Raw genomic sequence first — 27,943 nt, forward strand, 5'->3', positions numbered from 1 at the left:
GGCGGCTTCGTCTGCCATTAATTATAACTAGGGAATTAGGCATGGACAAGATTGCAAACATATTTCACCCACTGTAAATTACGAAACAATCTACCACGTGCACTCTACTGATAAACCCCAAGTAGGCTGATACTAGTATGTGGTTGGTTGTTGCATCATGTATAGCAGTCAGACCTCTGTGCATTAGGCTATGAATGTGTGAACAAATCACTACTGCCTTGCAGGAGTATAAGGATGAGTCGTGGCTAGACAGCCTACTGATCACTCACACATCCACGAAACAACAATGAACCCAACCACAAAGGTGAAACAGGCACAGGTATTAGATAAAGCTCCTTTGCCTTGTGCAGTAAGGTGGACTGAGGGCCGCCTTTACTCTTAAGAGTGGTGTGAATGTGATAGAGCAGCAACCCAAACAACATTAGTATAACAGTCCAAAACAAAGGACTGGCCATTCAAGGTTCTATAAAAAGTACATATGCCCAAATTAAACACATCAATATGTAATAACATGGTACTATAAAGTATTAAAACAAACCTAATCCTGAAAATTAAGATACAGGCATGCAGAGTGCAATGATGTAATTACTCTGCATTTTCATCAGAGAGGCAAAGGCATGGATAGTATAGCTCAGTGGCAACGTGCTCGTCTTGGAACAAGACGAAGCGGAACCCGGGTCCAGGATTAAAAACCTCTTTGGTATTACACATGTTATAAATAGCCAATTATACTTATACTAAACCAATTTAATGTTGACAAAAAAGATGTCTTTGGAAAAAAGGTTCAAAAAGTTACTTGGCATGTCTCTAGGGTCCCAACAAATCGATCCGAGGTCTGGGTCCTGCCAACAGAAGCTATATCTGTTCTTGTAATCTCAAGCAGATTTAACCAGATTTGGATGTAGCAAGTTATGGTGATGCACACATAGAGTTGGGTTTGAGATGAAACTTGCTGTGATTTGATGGTGTTCAAAAGATGAATGTCAATTAGGCCACCAGTTTTGGTACAATGGGTGAGCTTTGGTTTGATAATGGTGATTCTGGTGGTTGAAGCACTGTTCGAGACGTGGTGGTTCAAAGACTTCCACAACAGCGAGTTTCTTCTTCGAGCCAAAGCAAGCAACAAGCTCGGCTAGCTCTTTGCAGCAGCACATTGTTTTGAGGAGTACCAACCGTAGTTCGAAGAGGTTTGAAGAAGTAGCTGCACCTCAGATCCTCTTGGTTGACAGTGGTTCAATGAAGTGTTGACGAAGCAGAATATAGGATACCAGATGTTTTGCTTCTTCTAGCACCGTGAGCCCAAATCCAGATGAGTCTGTAAGTGATTTAAATCCGGCACACCCCCAAGTCAAAGCCCAGCATGTAGTGGACAACAGAAATCCTTATTTATTTTTGTCTAAAAGTTCATTATTCTGAACGATATACCACTCATATAACACTCATCTCTTGGAACCCTCCTTACCCCCCGGTCACACTGAACCAGGAATCAGGCTGGTTTGGAAAGGTAATTTTTATTTATATATTTAAAATTCTATCACAATATGTTTTAATAGGTACACAACAATCACTAATGGGGTGACAGAACACTGAATAATATCTTTAGTACACTAGGAATAGGTAATAAGAAAAACAAATGCAGCACAGAAAGTAATATTTTTGTGTTGGTTCAGATCAGATAGCACTGTGGTTAGCGGTTCTCCCTGCAACATCCTCAACCCACCAAGAGGCAATGTAAATAGATAGGAGGAGAGAGCAGGTATTAAGGAATGGCACAAATCAAACAAAATATCAATCCCACTGTCCCCCCGCAAACACAAGAGAAAAACGAAATTGACTTTCAGCTGTCAGACTGGCTTTCAAGAATGACTTTAGAATGGACTGGGCAAAAACACCAAATATGGTCAAAATTGCTGACATTTTTATAAATTCTTATGGAGCCGCTTTGGATAGTTGCACACAAGCACAAGCAGTGATTTGGTCAGCAGAAAACAATTGACATTTTAAGATCAGAAGCAGTTTAGACCTATTTTACACGTGTAAAACTTTCATATTTTTAAAAGCGAGGCAAACTTTTAATTGCACAATATTCACAATAATGGGAGAATCACATTGATTTGCAATGTGGGTTTGGGTGCTATAGGTAGATAAGGATGTTGGCTGCAAGCAGGAGTTGAAATGTTGTTTCTATCACAAAAACTGAGGGAGTTCGAGAGTTTTTAGTAAAGGTTGTTTTTGTAAAATAGGTGTCAGAATTGAAAACAGAAATGCACTTTTAAAAATGACAAATGAGTTTGCTTACACTAGGGGATGGCTATGAAGAAGCGAATACCACACAGGGATTAGAGTCACTGGACCAGGGTGACCACCTGAAAAGAAAACCCGACTTCTTCAGGTGAGACAAGGGGCAGCGCAAGGTTAGTTCTTACAATACTGGTTCTGAAGTAAAGATAGGATGGGTTTGGTAGGGAAAAGACAAGGCAAAGATACTCCTAACAATACTGGTTCTGTTTGAAAGATATGATGAGTTGGATAGGGACAAGACTATGCAATTATGCCATGGGACACAATTCTTCCTATTCATACTCACTGGATAAGTTTTTAAATGGGACCGTCCGCTCTGGTCATGGAGTTGGTCTGGTCTAAGAAAGGCAGCACCTCAGGCACAGGACTGGATTATCTGGGCCAGTCGCCGGATTGGCACAGGATCTGCTCTCCTAGTCTAGGGGTATTTGGATCAGCTGGATTGCGAGTTCCTCAGGCAAGCCTAGTGGTCACAAGCCAGAGCATTTCTGGATACTGGTTCAAAAGGCCTTCTCACCCACACAGCGCTTTGCTGAGTGGAGATAATACATTTTAGGATTGGGGCCTTGCTGGAAATCAATAGTCTCTATTGCTGGCAAGAGATTTGGAATCTGGATCTGGAAGAAAATTTAAAGCTGGGTGTAGAAAGCTGGATCAGAGTGCTTCGCCGGAATCAGGAAGGTGGCTGGATCAGTGAGTCCTTGCGTGCTGTCAGCTGTCTCAATTTATGCCTAAAACTGACATCACAAAGGGGTGTATGGGCCGGCTTAGCTAAACTTGCCCCTTTGAAAGGTTATTGGGTAAGAGTCTACTCTCTGCCTTGATAGGAGGAGAGAAACAGAGTGTCATCATTATGGTATGATTTTATGATGCTGAGAATCCACCCCTAGCCACTGGAACACAAAGTCTAATGTTGGCAAAATACCTATTTACACATGTGCAACCTCTATAAAATCACATACAGATTGCATATTTTACATAGCAGCTATTCCTGAAAACCCTGTATCTGTGGGATCATGTCTCCCCTTTCTACAGACTTTTGCCATTTTCAGATTTTGCACCCCTTTTGATAATAAGTGATACACCTTCTAAAAATGCCCATTACATATCCTGTTAACACCAAATGGTCAGTATTTGTCACTCCATGGAGCATGTGGTGGCCCCCTCCTTTGGAATTTGCTTCTGTCAGCCAGGAGTTTCCTATGCTGCAGCAGTTTTACGGCCCTTCACACCTTCAATGTCCTGGGTTGGAGGATGGTCATTGTTCCTTTGCTCTCTGTAGACCAGATTCTGTTCACACCCCGCAATTAACACCTCCCACGTGAGTGTCTGCTGAGAGAAAGCCTTCCTTCTAGGAGAAAAACCTGCTTTTCAAGTTTTTATTTTTACAACTTCAGTCAAACTAATTAACTTTTAAACTTTAGAAAAAACCACATCTGTTGCATAACATACAAATACATTTCTTTCTTGGCCGTAAAATGTGTGGAATCAAAACACAACTAAAATCTGCATTCCTTTTTGGAAACAATCCTGTTTATGTTGCTAATTCATCTGAATTTTGAGTTTTAGGTCATTTTAAAGCTGCCTTAGTAACTCTGACAGCTGTCATTCAGGCAGCCCCGGGTACTGCACCCAGATTTTGGCATAGAGGTTGTCAGTTTTCAAACTTTGTGTGTTACACAATGTTTCATTTGATACATGCATTTTAGCACCAGGCAAGATTGTGAATGTTGAAAAGTGTTGTGTTTTAGGCATTTTGGAGTTTTTGACAACAAAGCAAATGTCAATGGTAAGCACATTTTTGGGTTTCATTTGAAAGGGCTCCTTTTCTCCCTGCACTCTGTTTGCTGGTCATGGAACCCACTGGCACCTTTTCTGCAGGGTGTGCTCTATTCCCCCGCACATTCACCATGGGTGACAGGTTGTTCATCCCTCTTTTTGTGTGCTGAAGTACACGGTTGTAGGTTTTTGTAGGTTTGTGGCGCACACAAGGGTTTTGCCGCCATTGTTGCTGTTTCTTTCCCCATAACTGGCAGGGTGATGCACCATAGCATAGCGGAGTGGGTCAATACATCCCACAAGTCCTTGTTCTCATCGTCCCAACTCGGGGGAGCCTGGCTAACACCTGTTTGGAGTCCATCACCTCTAGTGTGGTCCTGAGTACCAGCGTAGCTAGCAGAGAGGCAGGTATTGCTTCATCAGTTGTTCACCCCCAAAGTGCCCTCGGGATAGATAGGGAGCCAAACTTGCTTCTGTCTATAGTACTGGCTTTGAAAACATTGAGGGCAAACGTTTTTGTTGGGTCTTTACAAAAACATCTTAACCACAACATTTGAAATGTTACATGTGTTAGCTTGTTGACTTTGCCAGTGCTTGCTTTAGTTTCATGTGCAGTTTCAGGCAGCATTTCTAGTGGATCCCACCGTAATGTATTACATTGGAATTATACAATGTTCTGAGTTTTGAAAGAAAAAGAAGATGCAGGACTGGACATATGTACAGAAAGAAAGAGGGGGACACATAGAAAACAAAAGGCACATGAAACTAAAGCAAGCCCTGGCAAAGTCAACAAGCTAACACATGTAGCATTTCAAATGTTGTAGTTAAGATGTTTTTGTAAAGACCCAACAAAAACGTTTGCCCTCAATGTTTTCAAAGCCAGTACTATTGACTTTGCCAAAGCTTGTTATTGTAGATACACCCTTTAAGAGGACTCCAAAGCTCACACTTCATAATGCCTACCTGTGAGGAATTGCCATCTTTTTTTTTAAATTTAATAATAAAATGATGCAGATAATGTCATCTCTGAAAAGGAAATCGGCTAATCAGATTCCCTTTTCATAAGCTCCATGCCAAAAGCATAGTGTGTACTTGTGCCTCACCTCATCAGTATCCTGATTCGCAGCACCTGATCTACCAGTTGAACAGAGCAGTTATAGAGGTCTCTTTACAGCTGCAGTGACACACAAGGGCTTCATTTAGAATATGTACCCTTGTTCCAAAAACTACATAACTCTGAAGATGTTATCCTAGTGGCACGTGCAACTGTAAATATGAGCCATACATGAGTTAGGGTATGGTGGGCAGCATCTCTCAGAATTATCCCAGCCACATTAAATTGATATTGCACATATGTCAGCACTGTGGGCCCTGTCAAACTGTGGAAGGATTATGGGTATTATTCCAGACAGACTGGACCCTACCCTACTGGCGGGAAGGTAGCCTGGTGGGGTGCCTCTCTTTGTTCCTCTGTAAGGCCAGGTAACACCTTTCCCCTTGGGATTGCCACTCCACAGGAAGCTTGTGTGGGAACAGAAACCAAGAGGCACTCCCAGGAATCCAGGCCTCACACTGGGGATTGCATTCCTAAAAGCCTTTGATCCTATTCAGAAGGAAATGGTGGGAGTTAGGGTAAACTAGAGAGGCATATGTACAGTTTTGGCAGGCCACTCCCATCTTGAATCTATCTACATCTCTTTCTGTTCCCTCCACTTGCCCAGGAACAAATCACTTTGGGTGTGACAGCATAAGGGCAAAGCACACACATTGCTAGAGCAGGAATTACGCACCTAAAGCAGGCTAGCTTCAGTCCAATCACCTGGTGACCTTTTCCTATAAAAGACATTCTCTCACCCATTCTTTGAATCATCTTGGGTATCATTTTGACGTATCTTTCTATCAACACTTGAGAAGATTTCACTGGGCCCTGCTGAGAAAGCAGTCCTTTCTAAAGTCCTCCATTTGTGAGGTGAACGCTGGTGTTACAAGGCAGAGACCAGCTCGATCCCCTAACCTTCCCCAGAGGCCATTGGAGGTGATCGACAGCTGGAACAGGACCTACTTCTCTACCAGCCAGAGTGGTATCCAGGAACAACCCGTGTTGGAGGACACGTGTAGTTTTGCGCCAACCTCTCCCATGTTTGGGAGCTGAGAACAAGGATCAATCTTATCCCACAGTCCCTGAAGTAGGACTCACAGCAACCTAAGATGTAACCTGCTGCCGGAAGAAGACTGCCTCTCTGCCAGCCACAGTAGTACCCAGGATTTAACTGTGGTGGAGGACCCCTGCAGCTGTGTGCCAGCCTCCACCATGTTTGAGAGCATGAGAAAGGGACTTATCAGGTCCGTGAGCCTGTGAATTGGGACTCACAGCACCCACAGAGTCAAGGCAAATGGGATCCTATTTTGTTCACTTTAGGAACTATTCAACACATTTGAAACAGCAGAACCCTCCGTTGCAGCCTTTTGTTTGCTTCTGATCTTCGTACAGTGCCAAGAATTCTAGTTCGAGAATGCAAAAACCACAATGAACTGCAAAGAAGGTATGATTGACTGCTAACTGCACCCTGGGTTAATTTTTGGGGTGGCTTTTGTTTAGTATTTTTCTAGTTAGTTATTAGTGTGTTTAATTAAAGTGTATATTTATTTATAGAACCTTGATTGGACATTCTTTTATTTTGTACTGTACTACTTCACTGTTTGGGTTGCTACTGAACCACATTCACACCCCTTATAAGAGTACCCTCGGCCCACGTTACCAAAAAAGGCAAAGGAAGTACATCTCTTGATTGTGCTTGTTTTCACTTCATTATTGTGATGGCACTTGGTTTGTAGAAGTGTGAGGGTAGAGTGGGTGTTAGCCTCTATGTATCCTTGTACTCCAGCTGGGCAGAAGTCAATTTGTCACAATACCTGATTGTCAAACCCTCAGGTCCTCAGGAGCCTTTCTTGTGCTTTGCTTTCTCTGAAAACCACTTATCATGGATGCACTAATAATCATTCAAGTCTCATTTCCATAATCACTGTTTCTTTCTGCCTGTAAATCATGTTGTCGTTTACCAAGTATAGACATAAACGTGTTTTGTGGAGAGGTTGAGTTGAAGTACAATCAACTATGATGAAGAATCACAAGACATTATTGAACAGAACAATAACATACAAAAATAAATGTCTGCTGATAATATAATCCAGTGATTCGTTGAAAAAAAATTATTATTACATTTTGCATCTCAACATTGTCACATGCAAGGTAAACACAAACTGAATATAAACAAGTTCCCAGAGCTAAGATACAAAAATCAACAATACACTGGGCTTGACAGGCATGTCCTACCATTACGAGATGGCACCTATAAAAAAATGTCTTTTGTTTAGAAGCAATTGCATAATGAAAGACACTGTTTACATCACAAAGCAAACCATTGTTACGGATTGTGAGCTTTATTATTATGTACTTTCACCAAGTCGCACAAAAGAAGAAAATCATCAATTTGACAAGCAGCATGGAAGCAAAAGAAGATTTTAAGAGCAACAATCGAAAATTCTTCCCGCGATTTACACAGATGCTCTTGTTTCTACACAATGCGCCTCATTCTCATTCTGGCGGTAACCCTTTCGGTTCTACCGGCGGGTTGCTGTCAGATTTATCGGCACCTGACTTTCTGGTGCCACCGGGAGATTACAACACCGGGGGTCTGGAAAGTCAGGTGCCGGTAAATTGGAAGTCCCCATTCCGGTGGTGTCACATAGGACTCCATGGAAATGAGGACACGGGAGTACCAGCACTGTTGTTAATGGTGCCAGTGCTCCCGTGAAACGTCTGCCTACTGTTGCCTCTGTGCCCGGCAGGGTCAGACCTGTTGGGCACAGTGGCTCCCGCAGGCAGACTAATCACCATGACACATTATTTCTACATCACAGAGCAGCCAATTGACACCATGGCCTGCATACTGCTGAAAGAGCTCTGGCAAAGAGATCAAGCTCAATTTAGCTGGACCTGAGAAATGGGGGAAAGAGACAACAAATAATAGATACATGTAATGAGGTCCCAGCAAAAGATTTATGTGTTTGGATCAGATGACTGTGGGTAGGCCATTTCAAAGTCTGAGAATAGACCTAGGCACCAAACCATTGGTGACGATAGCACACCTTTCAACCACCTTGTGTACGCAATGAATGCAAAGGTGAATGTGGACTTACATATTTACATTATGAAACTCAAATAATACCACTCAATTAAAAAGAAACACCCAATTTAATATCTCATAGTAACAGTTGCAAATTGCCAGTGCATTTTGGACCCGTGAGGTCCTTCATCAGGGAAATATCTATTGTAATGAAACACATTGGAAGTGTAACAGCAACAATGTGAAACACATACAGTTAAGTAAAATGGCCAACCCAATATCCAACAATGTGAAAAGCACACTGTAAAGGTGTAACATTTCAATATGAAAACAATGGGCAAAGTAAGAGGAGCTTTGAAAAGCCACTACTGAGGTGTACAACAAAATGATTAATTTAAGAATGGTTCCCTGTCATGGGAACTAATTGATTATTGTGAAATAAAAATAGCAGACTGAGAGAAGAATGGAACAAGTGACTGCAACTAGATAGAAGTGTTTGAACAATCCCAAACTTTAACCTGCTCTAGTAGAATGTTGTGCTAATAGCCACAAACTGACAGCCTCATCCAAGTTCTAGAAGAACAGAAAAACATAGTGAAACAACCCTTTAAAATGATAAAATATGAAAGAGCAACTGCGTGTACAGAAATTCAAAGGGTACCTACTGCTCGAAAACAGGCAATCAATTCAGGAGGAAAAATTAGCTGCTTTCCTAGAACACACGATTCTTTAATGTCGTTATCTATTGTGGACCCTTGCACTATTCAATCTCCATATTGCAGATTTGGGAAATGCTCTTGCAGACTCTAAGGCTTTCCCTCTGTGGTTAGGGTTCCATGCCATAAAGTATATGATGTATGCTGATGACATAGTCTTACTCTATAGGACCTTATAGGATTACAATGTGTGTTAAATTCGTTAAACATTGTTTTGCAGAGTTTATAATTGGAGATCAACATCCCAAAGACAAACGCCTCTTGATTATCAGCCAGTCTAAATTGAAAAGGATGAACTTTCTAAGGTATATTAACAAGACTCATTTAGAAATAGTATAACATTGTAAATATCTTGGCTGTACATTCAAGCAAAATCATTCTGCCTTGAATGAATACAAGGATATTCGGTCGGTATGCCCTGCTTATTGTATGGAGCAGAACAGACCAACACAAGAATTTACTGATCTATAGAGGGCAAACTGAGGTGACACACACTCCATCTGTTCAATGGAGTTCCTTATACCAATCATACGATATGAACTGGGTCTTATCTCCCTACAATCAATAGCCAAATGGAAACTATTATCCTTATTTAGAAACGTTGTAGATCCTCCGGCTCGTTCTTTGTTCACTCATTTAAATGAATTGTGGCAACCTTGATCATGTAAAGCTCTGAATAGCTGGGTGGCTGTCAGTGAATGTATTTTAGCCATACTAAATATGGATACTCAGTATTTAGTCCACTATCCCACTACAGACGCAAAGGTTACAGCTAAGGGACTGTATTTGTATAAGAGATTCTGCTAATAATTACAAACTGCTCACTTATTCTTTTTGAAAGCTTAAGTCATTAAATCACAAAGACAAATACTTAAGTAAATTCGCCAATCAATATGGAAGGCAACATGTGGTGCACCATGTAGAAAAGGTTCACCTGCACCAAGGCAGATCTCATTAGAGATGGCAAATTCCCAATGAATGACCATAGTGCAAAGATGCCTAAATTGTGGTGCAAACTGGGCATTCAATGACGGATCTGTTGAGATGCCCACTTTTCTTGTAGAAATGCTTCCATGAGCAAACGCATGTACACCCCACCACATGCCCCAAAATAAGAATGCAACCACCCTATAAAACACAATCAAAGTATTATGGAACATGTGTTGGATATTTATTCTCGTTTTTGTCTTGTATGCATAAGTCTGTGAAAAAGACAATGCACGTTTAATAAATGTAGCTTTATGGCGAGTTATTTTTCAAAGTTGACCACTTCTCATGGAGATAAGTGTATATAATTTAAATGACATACGTGGTAGTTTTCCCATGACATCCAAGAATGCTGTAGAGTAATGAATATGGTTTTCTTAAGGTAGAGTGGGATTATGCATTTAATTCATACACTTGTGTAAAAACTGACAGTGTGGTTGCTAGCCACATGGAAAGTGTTCTACCTCCTAATGACCTATCACTGCTGTTCAAGTGTTCTATGGCTGCATGGGATATGAGGGCCACTTTGGGCAATCAATGGCAATGCAAACACCCAGTTATGTCATAGAATACCCTCACTAATCCTGCCCTGGTACATGTATAAGGAGACATGCCTATACATAACATTGCAGATGATCATGTTGAAGATCTTGCATGGGACATGTGACTGTGAGGATTATGACATTACCACCATGACACCAGTGGTGATCCGGAAGGAGAGTTTTGAAAAGAAATGCAGGGTTGACAGTACACTGACTAGTGGTGGTATGGCATTGGCTACCATTGGTGTGGTAAGGGTCCTCTCTCATTGACTCACCATTTCCAGTTTGATATGTGGTGGAAAGCAATACTTCTGACTGACCTGTTCATAAGCCAGTTGAGATACAGTGATCGTCCCATATAAAATGAGTCGGTTCAGCAGCGTGTAGCCTTATGGATTGGCCATTGTGGGAATGCATACCTGGCTCTCTTTGCTGTGCTTTTATACTATGTTATTGGTTGAGGTTGGTGTGCACTGTCTGCTTCTTTGGTTAAATATGTCCCTTGCACGCTTTTCTGGATCACTTGCTCCACTTTTAAATGGAGCAAATGTTGAAGGGCATTTTTTGGAGCAAATTCTGTGGTCTGGTTTTGTGAATCAGGTTTTTGGTGCATCTTTGTCCACTTTCTGTGCTCACTACCCTCTTGTATGCTTAGTTTGGTGTATTTGTATGCTTTCCACCACATTTGGACATCTTGTGTCCATCTTTTGTGCTCTTTTTAAAAACTACCACACTGCTAAAATGAGCACCTCTGGGAATTTGCTTCATCGATTTATTCCACATTTGTAGGGCATCTCAGATTTGCACACCTTTTTTATTTTTGAGAATCTGGATCTTAGTCTCCAAGCCAACCAATCTTGCAAGGTCACCTGTGCTACCTCCATCTGTATGCTTGAAATGCTATGCAACCATGGTCCATAATTGTTCCTGAGGCATGGCTGAGCTGTACCGCACACTACCCATACAAAACCCATCACATTTGCAAGGGCCCCCTCGGAAAGAAGGGCATCTGGGAAATGGCCGCACCGGTGTCTGTCCAAGGACACATAGTGGCTACAACAAGACAACCATGCATGCGACTAAGGGCCTAATTCACAGAAGTGTTTTATAATGGCAAAACTAATTAGGCCCTAAATCCACTATTTGAGGGCATTTCAAGGATTTGGCCAATGTGAAACCACAAGCTTTAAATGTGCCATTGGAATATCATGAGGAAAACAGACATGGTTCATTTGCACACAACTATATCATCTCTGTACTCCTGCAAATAGGGCTCAAGCAATTTTACAATTTGTCCTTCCTCAAAGATGGCTGGTCATGCAATATAGAGTGGCCAACCTTAATAGTACAAAGACCTTCAGGACAATGCATGCATAAACGTGCACCAATAAAGTGCCACATACCGCAAGATTAATGCACATATCCAAGCCAACGTTCCCAAACGTTCAGCATGTCTATGCCACCCGCATCATCACCTGCACTCCCACAACACCTAAAGTGGTGTAGGCAGACATACAAGTGTGTAGACACACGGCTTTCAGCCTCTGGAGAGTGATACGCTTCATAACGAACAGCAATCTCAGTAATCAAAATGTGTAATAATCACCATATAACCTACAAAGATGCATCATCCCATTCATAACTCATGGAGCACACCTGCCTTTCCCCACTCATTCATGCACAAATCCTACCTCTTTTCCCCTCATTTAGATCTCACCTCCTCCAGAACAGTTCACAATGACTTTCATAACCGCCATCCTTCGGACTGTCACCCGGGCACATGATGGTTATGTGAAGCATCACAAGTCTGGTTAAGGACGATAACGAGAGCTGGTGGAGGCACAAGTCTCTGATTACTTGCTGGTAACCTTCACCACACCAAGTTAATGTAGCCCTGTTACAGTTCCTTAACTTCAGGAGTCATGGACTGGGATGACGAAGAGAGCACGTGGAGATAATGGCTGCATTATGTCCCCTTTATCCCCTTTACAATCAATACGGCATAACCTAAACATAGCTATCATGCCAAGACTCCCAAGGTAATAGAATGGGTGGATGGCGGGTGAGGTACATATGTTGCACACCTTCACGAAGGATGGGGGAGAATTCTTAAAATGTAACACTATATCGTGAATGGGAAGTGTGTGGTGGAAAGCATACATCCTCATAATGGTAGACTGTGATGACTAAAAGATAGTGATGTGATAATATCCAAGTTAGATGGGTATACTTTAAATCCATTTCTCATCCACTTCCAAATGCACGTGATACAGGGACTTCATTGAATCGCCATGCTGTCCCTATAGCCTAAACATTATAATGTTAAGAACCTCACATAGTTATAGGTAACTTCAGAAATTGCTGCCACAGTGACTGTACAATTTAAGATGACAGTGCTCTGGCTACCTTGGTGCAATGCCCACTAACAACTAACACAATCAAGATGACATTCTCTGAAAACAATTGATCAGCATGTAAACAAACACAACTACATTATGGGCTTCTAAATACAATTTCCATTGACATGGCAAACACTATATGTGCTTCAAATTCCACCTATACAGTAATGTTGCCTTCCAGTCATTGCATGGCATTTTGCGAAAAGAATGCAGTACCCAAACTATGATAGTAAGCCATAAAGGGTAGCTCCCTTGCACTGAATATAATAAGATTCCGATATTGATCTGACTTCAGCAAGCACAACACATGGGTCAATGATTGTACACAACAATAGGGCAGTCCAAATCATATTGGATCAGCTCAGAGGTGAGCATACTAAACTACATGCCAAGCTCAATTACATACATGTTTATTGAATCATACAATTGTCCATGTTAAACCATAAAGCCTGCCACCAACAATCCCTTTCCATACTGCCATCCGAGGCATCCAGATCTCTCTCACAGCCCATTGAAGAGGAATAGGAAATTGTCCTATCAAAATGGGAACACTGTCATGCAGCTTTGTGCCTGAAAGTGATCAGGGAGAGAACAAAATAATGATCACAAATTTATGAAAACTAACTCATAAATATATTAACATCACTTTTTCTCTTTTTATCTGCAGACTTGGTTGCCACTGACACTGGATTTTGCAATAATCAATGGAGTCCTCGCCGTATGTCACCTAGCAAAACTCTGATTTGCCCAATGAATTCTGTGACACCACAACAGGCAATGAGGGTGCCAAGCACAAGACTAACAACCACATTCCACCAACCCAAGAGGGTGACCACATTGCAGGACAGATACACAATGGTATGTTTGGTAAACGGCTTGCTCTTGATGAAACACAGAAACGTCCCCTGGTGCTGGTGGAGGACAGCTGCCCCTAGCTCCTAGAGGTGCATAGTCACCAGTACAAGGTGGTCGACGGAGCACATTCTAGAGATCATTCCACATCACAAAGTTGTCCTTCTAAGCCATATCAACATGCTGCACCAGTGCCAAACTGTACACAGTATCATTCTGTCATGCAATTAGACTCCACAACGGCCGACCAACAAACAGCCATGAATGCAAATCACACACACCCATACCCACCACTGGTGTGGTCAGATATTGAGAAGAAAGGACTTGGATATATGGTGACTATGGAAATGTTAAACAACATTCCATCTTGTCCCATCTGTCAGAGAAAGAAAGCTCACGCCGTATATTAAGAGAAGTAGCAAGAGACGTAGACGGTGTATTGCATTGCAATTCAAGAGAACAGACACACTGGCAACGTGTCTCCTTCTAATCTTCTAGTAGCATCTGTTCGGAATATAAGATGCTGATATTTATAGACAAAAGGATGATGATGATGATAGAGAGGCACAATCTTAAGATTAGACACAGAAAGCATGGCATTGGCTTTCCCTGGGAAGATGTCTTTGTCTGCTTTAGGAGCACAGTGTTGCTAAGTCCTTTCTCCATCACTGCATTAGTCCATCATCATTGCAGATGCATAAGCTGTGCCGAGCACCCGACTCACAACTTTCAGGAAATGTTCAGTCAACGTGGTAACCTGGTGTTTCCCATCTCCACCTTTCAAAACAGTTATTTTCCAGTCACACATTCCATGTCATATTGCGCCTCGAAGTAGCCAGGCCTAAAAAGGTAGTGTCAACAATATTTAGTGCCAGCCTTCGAATGTTGCGCCTGCCTATTCATTAATGTATCGTCGGTTCTAACGACTGAAGTCTCATAAACTGTACCAGCAACCCTAAAGGATGCAGTCTCATTATTTCTTCTTTAAATGCGAATATATTTACAAAGCCCCGAGGCATCTAGGCACTAGTTACAGTACTAGTGCAGTGTCACAGCCCACAGTTTTCAGGGCCAAGCATAAAGTTACATCAATGGGCAATCAAGAACATTTAAGTCTGATGCACAGTCAGGAAAAGCCTTGCCTCATGGTATGGGGTGCTACATCGGTGTGCAAGTAGGCACAGAAGAACATTTAGGTGGTGAGATGCACAGTCTGCAAAAGCCTCACCTGATGGCGCAGCAGAATAACTCGGTCTGAAGGCAGATGTTAACATAAGGTGTTGTGAGCAGAGCATCATCAATACAGGCTGAATAATCAAGTAAGGAGTATTGTCTTTTGTGCAATCGTTAATGATGAAGGTATAACGTGTATTAAATTAGCAAAACCTCGGGCTGCAGAATGTTCAATAGAGCAACCACCGTGATTAGCAAGCGGTGATATGTAAAAGCAGTGTGCAGCGTGCGAAATGAGAACCATTGAGGACAGTGTTGAGACACCACATAGGCAGGAGTAGGGGTGAGCAGAATAAGATGGGAGGTGCAATGGGGTGGAAGGTGGAAAGTGAGTCTTATGAGCAGGTAAAGGCAGCAGTATACTGGATTACCTTAAGTGGGCGTTTCAGAGTTCACAAGCACATGTTTCAGGTCAGAGCCTCCATCACCATGCGAGCGTTGGGAGACATAAACCCCCTGAAATTCACCAGTTATGGTAAGCTACCATAACTCATGATACCACTGCTAAGACTAAAACCCAGGACATCAAAGATGACATCACAAATGTCATTGATGACATCACTGATAACATCACATGTGCATTTACTTTTCATGAAAACTCTGTACAAGGGATTCTTATTATAATGTTGACACAAAAAGTGTCAAGAATAATTGGAATAGATATCTTGAGCTATGTAGTGCATTAGGTAATGCATTGATATAAATAGCATTCTATTATGAAGTTCTTTACAGTATACTAAGCTACTCAAGTATAAATATAAGAATTGTGTGCAGCATACATGATAGAGGTGCAATATTCATAATCTTAACATGTTGAATAGTGAAATGATAAATGCTTTCTTATTAGAATTTTGTGTGCAGTGCAACATATAATAAGTAGCTAATAAAACCACTTACTACATAATTTCATTATTACATACAAAACACAAAGACACATCACATACAAATATGAGTATATATAGAGAAAGTGAAGTATGCAAAAAAGCAGCAGTAGAAGCAGAAAGTGTTCACAACCTAACTGATTATCTTTATGCACAGAAAGGGTTGCTCTGCTTCAAACCTACTACTTCCCTATGTACAAATATCACATTATGTGACTGCACCCTAAAGAAACTAATGCAAATACAAATATGAGCACATCCAGAGAAAGTACAGTAATAAAAAAAACTGCAAAACAATAAGTAAGTGTTGATAACCTTACTGATTGTGTATTTTTCCTATGCATATGCTTTATATGCTGTGAGTGGACCCTCAGTGAATTATTGTAAGAACATATTTAAAGTATATGTCTATAAATATACTATTTTTTGATTTTTTTGTTCCTAACTATTACTGTCTAAGATATATCACTAAAGGAAAAAAAACAGCGAGTCAGACATGTGATGTTATCAGTGATGTCATCAATAGCATTTGTGATGTCATCTTTGATGTCCTGGGTGTTAGTCTTAGCAGTGCACGGTGGTGGCGTGAGTTATGGTTGTTTAGCTTACCATAACTGTCGAATTTCAGGGGGTTTTCAGTTTTACTTGGAACCATAACGTCCCTTTAACAATGTTTTTTTACTAAATTTCATAGGTTTTTAGTAGCGCAACTTAACCATAACGTCCCTTTAACAAAGATATTTTACTGAATTTCATAGGTTTTTAGTAGCGCAACTTAACCATAACCTCCCTTTAACAAAGTTTTTTTTACTGAATATACATTTTCATAGTGTGAATTTGATAGATGTTTACTAGGATTCCCTTAACTTATATCCATGTAATAAAGAACATACTAAACCCCCTGCTAATGATGTTGATGTCCGCGGACTGTGAGGATGACTGTGCCGCAGACAACATTAACACTACCCAAACACTCAGGGGGTATCTTAAATTGTTCTAGCATGTCATATAAACACTGCACAAGTTAAAAAAGCAGCACATAAACACATTATAAGTAGTAATAAATAAGAAGTGGAACCTATATATCTAACACATCAACCATCCATTTAAATACCACATGTACTAAAATGGAATATACCAAAACAAAACAGATATGCTTCCAACATAATTACCTCACAGAAACTGCACAGCTAGGAGCAACAGCAAACCTTCACAACAGTAAGACTACAATTTACCAGAACTAGTAAGTAAACTTAATTTTTCTTAAATAATTCTAAACTTTTTGTATGAGGTACACCAAAATAAATATATTTTTTGGTTTTTACACATAAATGTCCAGTACTTTGGAATGGCTTGAGGAACATTTCCCATGTGAGGAAATGTCTGAAGACAGTAATACTAATGGTAGACACTTCTCTTTATAAGCAAATTAATAATCATTACTTTATGTGCACTTAACATATATATATATATATATATATATATATATATATATATATATATATATATATATATATATATATATATATATATATTTTTTTTTTTTTTTAACAGACCATACAAACATTGAAAATAATACACCAAAAGACACATTGGAAAATACTCTGAAGCGCATGGAACAAAAAATGGACATGCTCATGGAAAATTTCAATCTTTTGAAACATTTTGTGGAGTACCACATAAAAGAAAAAAATAAATACCATTGTCCCACATGTACCTATTCCCCCTCTCCCATGTCCCAGTAAACTATCGCCAAACCCTCAACACCAAGAAAAATGTTATGATGAGACTTCCATCCCTTCATCCCCTCCAAGGCCCTAATTCCCATATATTTGTATCAGGTTCTGCTTCCCCCTCTTTTTCATAAATTGTTTATCTGTATATAATTAAAAAAAATATTATGTGTCTTTTAATTCAATCCTTCGTGTATTATTTTTTTTTAAAGTCAGCTGGGGTGTCCACAGACAGCACGCCTGTCCGGAATGTTCGTAATCAGCCAAAATGGGTGTGTCCTAAGGACACTATACCTGTCTGTACCGTTTGCAAGCAAGATGGAACTGTTCTTAGAACACACTTGCAGGCCAATTCATGGAATTAATGTGCGCCGAAAATTCCCGCGCAGAGGTGCCAAAACGTGCAATTCGCAGTAAAAGTGCGAAAATCCGAGTGCAACTGCGAAAAACGCAGGGAAACCAGCGCACATCGATTCATGGAAGTCTGTGCGCGAGAAAAACATTGGATGTGCGCTGAAAAAGTGTGCGGCGCACGCTGGCGCACAGGTCATCCAACGGCATGCGCCACTGCGAAATCGCACATAGCGCGGCGCACATCACAAAAGTAGGCGGAACACGGGGCGTAACACTCGGAATGGGGAACAACGCGTGAAAATATGGGCGTCACGGGGGAGGCAAGTGCGCGGAACCCCCACACGCTTGCCTACAACTCGTATTCATGGAATCAAATAGGGCAAACCAGCGCACAGTGAAAGACGCGCACAGGGCCAAACAAGTACTCCACAAGAAAGCAGGCGGTAGCGTACCTGCGCCTGAAATAAATGTGTGCCAAAATGTGCGCTAACAAAAAGCACCCATATACAGCTATGATGAATGGTCCATACAGTGGCCCTCTAGGACAAATGAGGTGCAAAGGGGTACTGACAAACACGGACACCCGCTGTGTGAAAAAAAGCGTGTGCGTGTATTACGGGGTTCGCGGGAAGTTTCACACGCGATTGGCCTGGGCACGTTTATTCCGGGGTGCGCGTGAAGTTTCCCACGCGAATTAGGAGGGTACGTGTATTACGGGGTTCGTGGGAAGTTCCACACGCGATTGCCCTGGGTCCGTGTATTTCGGGGTGCGCGGGAAGTTTCACACGTGAATTAGCAGGGTACGTGTATTTCGGTGTGCGGGGGAAGTTTCACATGGTAATTAGCAGGGTATGTGTGTTTCGGTGTGCGCATGAAATTCCACACGCAATTTCAGCGGGTACGTGTACTCTGGGTGCGCGGCAAATTTCACACGCGAATCCAGCAGCCTACGTGTATTTCGAGGGTGCCGGGGAGTCCCACATGTGAATTGGCCGTGTGGGTCCTCCCAGCTGTTCCCTCCACGGCCCCTGCAGGTGGCCCACACCACAGGGGACTACCCTGCACCCCTGCACATGTCCCGCAGGCAGCCCATCCACCATGGCCATGCCCCCCAGCCAACCCACATGTCACCTTGCACTACTGCCCACCAATGCAAGTCTCCCAGCATCCCAACCCCCCACCAGTCAGGGGCACCCTCCACCAGGCCCCCACTCATGTCTCCCTGCATACCCACCCCCCAGCACTGTGGGGCACCCTCCACCAGGCCCCCACTCATGTCTCCCAGCACCCCCACCCTCCACAAGTCAGGGACAACCTCCACCAGGCCCCCACTCATGTCTCCCTGCATCCTCACCCCCCAGCACTGTGGGGCACCCTCCACCAGGCCCCCACTCATGTCTCCCAGCACCCCCACCCCCCACCAGTCAGGGGCACCCTCCACCAGGCCCCCACTCATGTCCCCCTGGACACCAACCCCCCAGCACTGTGGGGCACCCTCCACCAGTCCCCCACTCATGTCTCGCTGCATCCCCACCCCCCACCAGTCAGGGGCACCCTCCACCAGGCCCCCACATATGTCCCCCTGCACCCCAGCACTGTGGGGCACCCTCCACCAGGCCCCCACTCATGTCTCCCTGCATCCCCACCCCCCACCAGTCAGGGGCACCCTCTACCAGGCCCCCACTCATGTCCCCCAGCACCCCCACCCCCCTGCATCCAGGGGCACCCTCCACCAGGCCCCCACTCATGTCTCCCTGCATCCCCACCCCCCACCAGTCAGGGGCACCCTCCACCAGGCCCCCACTCCTGTCTCCCAGCACCCCCACACCCCACCAGTCAGGGGCACCCTCCACCAGGCCCCCACTCATGTCCCCCTGCACCCCCACCCCCTGCATCCAGGGGCACCATCCACCAGGCCCCCACTCATGTCTCCCTGCACCCCCACCCCCCTGCATACAAGGGCGCCCTCCACCAGGCCCCCACTCATGTCTCCCTGCATCCCCACCCCCCACCAGTCAGGGGCACCCTCCACCAGGCCCCCACTCATGTCCCCCTGCACCCCCACCCTCCTGCATCCAGGGGCACCCTCCACCAGGCCCCCACTCATGTCTCCCTGCATCCCCACACCCCACCAGTCAGGGGCACCCTCCACCAGGCGCCCACTCATGACTCCCAGCACCCCCACTCCCCACCAGTCAGGGGCACCCTCCACCAGGCCCCTACGCATGTCCCCCTGCACCCCGACCCCCTGCATCCAGGGGCACCCTCCACCAGGCCCCCACTCATGTCTCCCTGCAACCCCACACTGCAGCACTGTTGGGCACCCTCCACCAGGCCCCCACTCATGTCTCCCTGTATCCCCACCCCCCACCAGTCAGGGGCACCCTCCACCAGGCCCCCACTCATGTCTCCCAGCACCCCCACCCCCAGCCGTGCCATTTGCCTGGGTACGTGTACTCCAGGGGTGCACGGGTAGTCTCACACGCAATTCCATCAGGGTACGTGTATTGTGGGTCCGCGTGAAATTCCACACGCGATACCAGCAGGGTATGTGTATTTTGGGGTGCGCGGGAAGTTTCACAAGCGAATTTGCAGGGTACGTGTATTTCGGTGTGTGCGCGTGAAGTTCCACACGCGACTGTGCCTGTGAGAGTGGGGTACGTGTATTCCAGGGGTGGGTGGGATTATTTATTCGCGACTGGGCCTGGGAGAGCGTGTTACGTGTATTCCTGGGGTGGGCGGGAAGATTTACACGCTCGCCTACAACGCGCCAAAAAATAAAAGGACCAATCCTGAAACACGTACGCCAGCATGAAGCAGGCGCACGTCCCGCGCAGCATAAAAGAGAGCGCAAACAACAAACAAGCTCAGACGCCAGGATGAATATGCCATTCCTAGCAGCAGTGGCCGTGGGATACCAGAGTAGGAGGAGAAGGATAGTCAGGGCCAGAATCTTCACACCCAGAACCAGCCTATTTGGTATGCCAGATGACCAGGTGTATGGGAGGTACAGGTTTCCACCACACATAATACTCGACCTGGTCAGTGAGTGGGAGGATGACCTCACATCACACACCCTGTGCTCCCAGGCACTCAGCCCCCTGGAGAAGGTCCTCAGTGTACTGCACCTCTTGGCTACCGGATCATTTCAGCGGACAAGTGCCATAGTAGGGGGGGTGTCACAGGCCACGCAGTCACGGTGCCTACACCAGGTTTTGGCCATCATCACTGCACGCCCATCAGTCCGCAGGCACATATACCTGCCCAGAACACCTGCAGAAAGGCAGGCTGTCAGCCAGGATTTCTACAGGGTGGCACAATTCCCCAAAGTGCTAGGTGCCATTGATTGCACCCACGTGGCTCTACGTCCCCCTAGGGCATCTGAGCACATCTATAGAAACCGCAAGCACTGGCATTCCATCAACGTCCAGGTAGTATGTGATGCCAAGGGAATCATCACCTCAGTATATGCCAACTATCCAGGGTCCACCCACGACAGCTTCATTTACAGGATGTCAACCCTAAACCGGGACATGGAAGCTGGGCGGCATGGCGATGCATGGTTGCTTGGTGAGTAGAAATGCCACAGCACACGCATGCATGACAGATACAGAGTAATGCCAATACCCCACTAATGATCCCCATCACCACCTCCACAGGGGACAGTGCCTACCCTCTGAGCACACACATGATGACGCCAATTCGGAGCCCCATCACGCCTCCCGAGGTAAGATACAACACAGCCCATATTGCAACTCGGGGCATAGTGGAGCGCACATTTGGAGTGCTCAAGTCACACTTTCGCTCCCCCAGTAGTGTGCAGGATCATAGTGGCAGCATGTGTCCTGCACAATGTTGCAACACACCGGGGCCAGGCTGTGGACATGGTGGTGCCCCCACATCCCCAACCACATGCACGCCCGCTGCACATGGGAGGGGAAAGGGCACGGGGTGAGGCAGCCCGTACGCAGCTGGTGGCTAATTACTTCACATAGAAAGCACACCCCTGTGGAGTGCACACAGCCCTGGCACATACCATCTGACAATCAATGATGACTCAATCTGACAATTATGATGAACAAAGGGACAGTCAACTGTCAGAACCATAGCAGCCTGAGATTGTTCATCTGGAAGTGTCACAATGTGTGCATCCCTACCTACACAAACACCACCAATGCAGTGTCATCAAAAGACACACTTCCATGCAGCAAAAATGATACCCACTTGCAAAATACAACATGAGAACAGTGGCATGTCACCCAACCCCTCCCCGGCACGGCCACACAACACACCATGGCATGTCATGCAATGTGATAGCAAACAAATTAATCCCCACAACCTGCCCCAAGTGTCACCAACTACAGTGTCCCTAATGGAAACTGGCCACACATGAAATGCTCACAGTAATGCTGGACCAACAACACACATTACCAAATACTTACCAAGAATACCAATCACCTACACAACCTCCAACCTACCATAAACATGACAGTACGGACTTAAAAAATTGGTAGACTCACTACCTGATAATGGCAGCACTTCGAACCCTTCCAAGTATACAGTGTTAGCGCCACGCAAGAGTGTAGGTGCACTGCTTACAACATGGACTCCAGTCACAAAGTAGACCGCCTTGTGAAGACATGAGAAATTGACCTGCAAATTAGGAAGATGAGATAGATGCAGAGGAACATATCAATACACCATGCAGTGTACAATACAACAACAATATGCACTAGGAATGTATACACAGTATTGACTACAGACTGCCCACACATCAAATGGGAGGCCAACATCACCGTGTAAGTCAAGGTCACTTGGGCACACCCTTTGCAAGCCCATGGAAACGGGAAGCAGGAGGGGTGTGTGTCACACAAACCCAAGCATCTGACCCAAATTTAGGACTAGCCTGCATGTGCCCAGCCACAATACAGCGTATGCCCACGGGAGCCACACAAGGCAACACACTGTCCAATAAATAAATAAATAAATAAATAAATAAATAAATAAATGGCCATTAATGGGGACGGGGGGTGGGGGAGGCCACCCAGGAGGTCCGAGGACAGGGTGCAAACCAAAACCCACCTGTGTGGATCTTGCGAAAAAAAAACACCTCCATGGGCTCATGGCCTGCACGGCTACCCTATTGTGGGAGAATCGCTGCTGTCGCTCTCCTCACTCTCTGCAGCTGCATCAGGAGGTGGTGGCACTATGGGAGGCAGCCCACGCAAAGCCCTAGTCTGGACCTCCGTGGCAGCAAGCATGCGGGTGTGGAAGGTTTGGTTCTGGAGGATAATTGTGCGCAGGTCCCCATGCAACAACTCACGGGATGCCCGGACCTCCGCCCTAGTTGCCTGCATCTAAGCTGGGAGCGTACGTGTGAGCCACTCCAGCTGCTGTTCTGTCCTCGTGTTAGCTGAAGCCTCAAAATCAACCAGAGTTGCCCTGAGCTGACGGAGTTCCACCCTCAGGGCTTCCCTGTGGCCCTGGGGCTCAATGGAAATGGCTTCCCGCAGAGTCTCCAGTGCCGCCCGCCTGTCCCTGTTGGACGCCAACATGTCCTCCCTGTGTTACTGGCTAATGTAGTCTGTTGCCTGCTGTAGTTGTTCAATTAGCCTTTCTTGGGGGACAATGGAAGTGGCCACCCTATCCATGGCCTGAGCCATCATCTCAGTTGATGCTGCCTGTTGGTTTGCCATACCGTATATGGATTTCTCCCATGCGGTATTGCCAGGTGGCGTACGGCCACCGCGTCGGCGGGCACCACACCTGTCTGGAGCAAGGCGAACTGCGCCTTGCTGTGCCGGCACTGCCTGAGGCTGCAGGACTGCATTCCCCCGCTGATCTTCTGGCCCAGGAACAGGATCAGATGTAGCGGAGTGTGACCCTGAATCCGTAACCACCAAAGGCTGACCTACCAACACTGACATCACCATTGAGGGTTCTACCCCTGTTACCTGCGACGCAACATAGGTCTCATCATCCGAATCGACACCTAAATAGAGCTCAGGGGAGGTGCACCCAGAGACACCCCTTGTGATGACGGCCTGCAGCAAGTGTAGGTTCTCACCCACCACCACACCACGTCCCTCACTGGTGCCCGGTCGGGCTTGAGACCCCTCCTGGGTCTGCACCATCTCCACAACCCCAGCAGTATCAAGTGCGTCATCCCCTGCAAAGAAATACAAGAAAAGAAATGGGAACAGGCATTAGCAACATGGAACACAATTAGGGCTGAGAAGCAACAGAAACAGTACTTCATTGACACATGTACCACATGACTATAACCCTCCCATGCATGCACTGTCACTGCGTATGAAGGGGAGGCAAATGGCACACATTGATGACACCATGATGGAAGACCAACAAATTTGCTGAATGCTGCCTAGCAGTGCCATCACACATTGGCCTGTGATTGGCATGTCCAATACACATACATGACACATACCATCACACAGATGGCATGTACCCTAGCCATGTCACACATGTGACAATAGAACTGAGAAATTCCTAGTGAAAGTGGTGGAATGCAGACAATCAGCCTGAATGAACACAGAATAACATGTAACTATGTTGTAGCAAGATGACAATTCAAGGGCAACTGGCGTGAGGTTGGGCTGAATGTCTACTGTTGCCAGAAGGGATACTGCAACACCCAAATCCTGGTGCGCAGAATGGATTGGATGAAGCACATGGGTGACCCAAACCACTCAGGCACACACCCCCTCACCTGACACTCAATCAGAAGCACTCACACACACGCCATGCACATGGATGATACACACATGCATGTGCACTCACCGGACAATGCCTCCTAATCTGGCAGGTCTCGCACGCCTTGGATCTGTTCCTCCGTGACGTAGGTCCCAGCAACATACTCATGTGGAGTGAGTTCTATGTCCTCTGCCGGAGACCCACCTCCAGTCACTAGAGTTGCGGCATGACTTGAGGCCAGCCTTTTCTTTGCCCTGCGCTTAAGGTCATTCCAGTGCTTGTAGCAATCATTAGCTGTGCGCCTCACGAATCCAAGAGCACTTATTAGTTCCGCAATGGTCTGCCAGTGTGCCTGACGTTGTGCAGGTGTGGTCTTGCATCCTGCAGTAATCACCATTTCGCTGTCATGTGCGGCCACATACTCCACAAGTGCATCAAGTTCGACCCGATTGAAGCTGGGCTTCCTTGGTGGGCCGGACTGTGTAGCCGTGTCTCGGGCATCAGCCTGTACAGGACGAGCACTCTTCCTCTTCCGCTTGGAAGGTGGTGGTGATACTGAGTGTCCTACGCCGCTCTGGACACTAGGGCTGGAGCCCCGGTGGACTGTGGACTAGGAGTGTGGGAATGAACACTCACCATGGGACTTGGTGCAGGCATTAGCTGAAGTGTGATGTAGTCAGGGGGAACGTCAGCAGGATGGACTAGGACCGACACTGTCCTGGCTGGGACACTCAGAGCTGGGGTGGATGGAGCCGCAGCTGCCCCTGCAGCCTCCCCACCCTGCCTACCCGGGGCAGCAGATGACATAGCTGCCCCTGATCCACGTGGGCTGGTGACACCAACGTGCACCGCCACACGTGGCCTAGACCTGCTGGCCTGGAAGTCAGCCATGGAGTCACCCAGTGCCAGGTCTGGTGCCACAATGGGCTGGTCCAACAAGGGCTGAGCAGGGATGGTGTCAGCCACGTTACCCTCAACCAGGGGGGGGGGTATGGGTGTCCCTGACTGGTCACCCACACATGGGGGGCTAGGGGCACCCTGCATGTCCTGGCCACGTCCCCTACCGTATCCACCACGGCCACCTCTTGTGGCTCGCCCACTTTTGCCACCCTTACTGCGTGCTCACCTCTCAACCATGGCACTGATGTAGTTGTGCGTATGGGAGTTGCAGTAAACTATTGTCCTGGGCAATTGGGGGTCAAAGGGGTAGGGTACTAGATGGAATTCGTACCCTAGTGCTCTAGCAAGGCTGTATGTGACCCCTGGGGGAAGATGACAGGTCACGCAACGCACAGGCACCCTGAAAAAGGGAGATAATGTGCACGCAACCCCTCCTAGACCACGTGCGTGGAAAAAAAACCTGCACTACGCTGTGGCACCCAGAAACACAAAAATGAACGTATGTGTGTCACACGCAGCCAAGACTGACCTCTGAAGGGGTAGGCAACACACGGGGAAAACACAGATGTCAAATAAGTGCGCGACTCACCGTCTGCCAGGAAAAATCGCGTGTACAATACGTGCATGTGCGCGTTGGCAACACCCCCGCCAAAAGAAGAATTGTACGCTGTCTGAGGAGACAGGACAACAGGAGAACTGAACGCTGTTTGAGGAAACAGGCCCAGGAAAAAGACAAGAAGAGAAAAAGCTGTCAGAGGTAACAGGGAGTACGAACTTGGAACGCCGTGATGTAAATCGTGTGTGAACCGACAAGAAGTACAGATTTCACCCACTCGCTCTCCAAGAAAAGCACATACAAGGAAATGGCGTTCTACACGTACCTTTTAAACATGCCCACACGTCCAGCGTCACTTCCGTGTGTACGCTCTAAGGCCCCATCCTCCAATTACACGGTGCTGACACTCTAACGTTGAGTCATTGGACGTGTAACATGCACCCGTGTACAGGGAAACGCCCGCGCACGCACGTCACAGACGCGCATACACGCTGTTGGCCTTTGGGCCAATAAATTTGCGTACGTGTGCTGACGCGCTTACGCGCTAAGGCCCTTTCCTCGAATTACACGCAGACGTGCTGGATTTTCACGTGCCAAATCACTCCGTATCAAGCTGGCCACGCGTAAGCACACGGAAGACCACGTTCCTGCCCAGAAGGCCGAATTACTACCCCCCAGAGCCCCGAGCACGCTCCCACCTGCCATCTGCTGCTTCCTGATTGCCTGCTGCCCACGTGCCCTGCCATTTGCTGCCTGCACATCAGCCAGGGGTGCTGTTGCTGTGACCACCCCTGCTGGACCCGAAGACTCCCGACTGGGATTCCATCGCTCCACAGCCCAGCCCCAGGAACCAGTTGCCCACCCACTCCTGCCTCTGGGGTTGTCATGTCGGGCACTGCAACATCTGGCACCACTGACAACCCCGGCCAGAGAGGCAGAGGGGCACCAGCTTCACTGCCACCGAAGTTGGTGTCCTGGTGGAGCAAGTCCTGGTGCAGTATGATGCCCTCTTCGGAAGTTTGCGCGCCGACAAGGAAGGACGAACTCGGATCTGGACAGACATCGTGCTTGCCATCAACGCGGAGGGGGTGGCAGTCCGCGACTTCCAACAAGTCAAGAAGCGCTGGGAGGACTTCAGTTCCAGGACCCTCAACAAGGCCCGGTGCCTCTTGAAGGCAGCGGATGCTAAGGGCACTGGGGCCACTTGTCGGACGATCAGATGAGGGTCCTGGAACGCATATCCCCAGCGCTCCACGTCCAGGTCCTTGAGAGGCAGACCTGTCTGGAGTCGAGCGGTAAGTGTACATGCATCATGATTGTAAGCTGTGCGTGTGGTGATGTGCCAGTAGTGTACAGGTTGCACATCTGTTTGTATGGGGCCGAGTATGGGTGGGGGTGTACAGGGCCGTGAGGCTAACACATGCGAGGGCTGTCATGTGTGAGACATGGATGGTGCTTGTGTGTGTAGGCTTGCATGCCAAATGCAGTTGTGTGGGCACACATGTTTGGATGAATGTGTATGTAAGTAGGCATGTTCATGATGTCACACATGGATGTTGTTTTCAGCTGCATGTATCAGCACTGTGTACATGTGCATGTGTGTGTATTTGACAAGGGTGCAACAGTGATACAACATGGATGCATGTGACAGCAGGATGTGGAAGCCTGATTGGCAGATGTGACATGGATGCCCATCTGAACACTGCGACAGTTGGCAGAGGTGTACACATGCATGCAAGTGTGGTGGTGTGTGTGCATGTGTAGTGCACTCCCTGTGTTGCATGTGATGTCTGGCTCACCTTTGCCTGCTCATGCTGTTGTATGTGTATGGATGGTGTGGCAGTTGCGATATGGCTGTGGTATGGCTCATGT

This window comes from Ambystoma mexicanum, chromosome 10 (genome assembly GCF_040938575.1).
Source record: "Ambystoma mexicanum isolate Mex_15411 chromosome 10, UKY_AmexF1_1, whole genome shotgun sequence".
In the NCBI taxonomy this organism is placed as follows: Eukaryota; Metazoa; Chordata; class Amphibia; order Caudata; family Ambystomatidae; genus Ambystoma; species Ambystoma mexicanum.